This window comes from Arachis ipaensis, chromosome B07 (assembly GCF_000816755.2).
Source record: "Arachis ipaensis cultivar K30076 chromosome B07, Araip1.1, whole genome shotgun sequence".
Classification (NCBI taxonomy): Eukaryota; Viridiplantae; Streptophyta; class Magnoliopsida; order Fabales; family Fabaceae; genus Arachis; species Arachis ipaensis.
The window spans coordinates 17,815,978-17,817,415 of NC_029791.2; positions in this window are offsets into that span (position 1 = coordinate 17,815,978).

Here is a 1,438-nt window from a genome sequence, read left to right on the forward strand (position 1 = left end):
TTACATATAGTTTTCATATATATATATTTTAGTGTTGCATATCAAGAAAACTAGTGTTGCATATATTTAACATTAATAGTGTACACTAGTCACTGATCCCTAAAATTTGATATGCAACACTAAAAAAATTCGGTACCTATGGTAGCGTTTGTTTTCGAGGGCAGGACACGGAGACATGGACAACACTTGTTTAAAAAGTGTTTGGAAGCAGAGACATGGACAGTGGACATATTGTCTCCGAGACAGTTTTTTATACTTTTGTGTCCACTCTTTCACGAAGGACAATGATGGACACGGAATTTGGAAGAGTGGACACGGACAATTTTATAAATTTTGTTTTCCTTTTTTTCCACTATTACCCCTTCTTATTTTTCCTATTGCGTTGTTCAGAGATACTTTTTTCTTCCTTTCTTCCTCTATCTCTTTCTTTTCCAGGTACTCTCTCCTTTCTGTAGAATTTTTTATTGGGGGTAGATAATTCTTTTCTTTATATTGTTTTACTTCAATACCATTTTAACTTCATATTATATTATTTGATTTGTAATAAAAATAATAACAAAAATAATTAATCTTGAAACTTTTAAAAGATAAATATTAGCAAAAGTAAAATTAATCTTTTAAAATGCTAAAAAATAATTTATAAATTGTAATTGATTTTATATAATTTAAAGAAAAATCAGTTTTTTATAAAGAAAAATCAGTTTTTAAATAAAAAAAAATTAGTTTTTTTTAAATAAAAAATATTTTTATATGCAAAAACTAATTGTTTTTTCATGTAAAAATGGATTTTTTTTAAATTAATTTTTTATTTAAAATTAATTTGACTTATTAACTTAAACAAAATTTTTTATTAATCAAATTTAAATTTATTTTTTTTGTTAATCTTAACCATATGTATTCCTACATATTAATAATAAATTTTAAAATAAAATAATTATATTTATAAATTTTATTTTAATATAAATATTAATATATTTTTTTATTAAAATTTTTTGCCTCTTCAAATATTTTTTTCAAGTTCCGTCTGTACTCCTACGTACTCTCATTTTTTATTAAATTAATTTGTATTGATGTAGAAAATTTGGAATCACAGGACTATTTTAGTCATTTCATATAATATTTTAGTCTTGTTCATGTGTATCCAAACATAATACTAGACATTGCATTATTGTCTTGTCCATCGTATCCAAACACACTACACAAAAGATAATTTTTAGTGTCTCCATCCTATTGTCTCCGTTTCAGTGTCATGTTTTGTTCTGTCTCTAAAAATAAACACAGCCTATTAGTTAACATGGTTTACAATAATGCTAGAAATTGGTTATATATTGAATTTTGTTACTTTAGAACTTTGAATTTTGTTAGTTTATGTATGATGTTATTAAAATTTTAAATTTTATTAGTATAAAAATTATTAAATCTAAATATTTAAATTTCT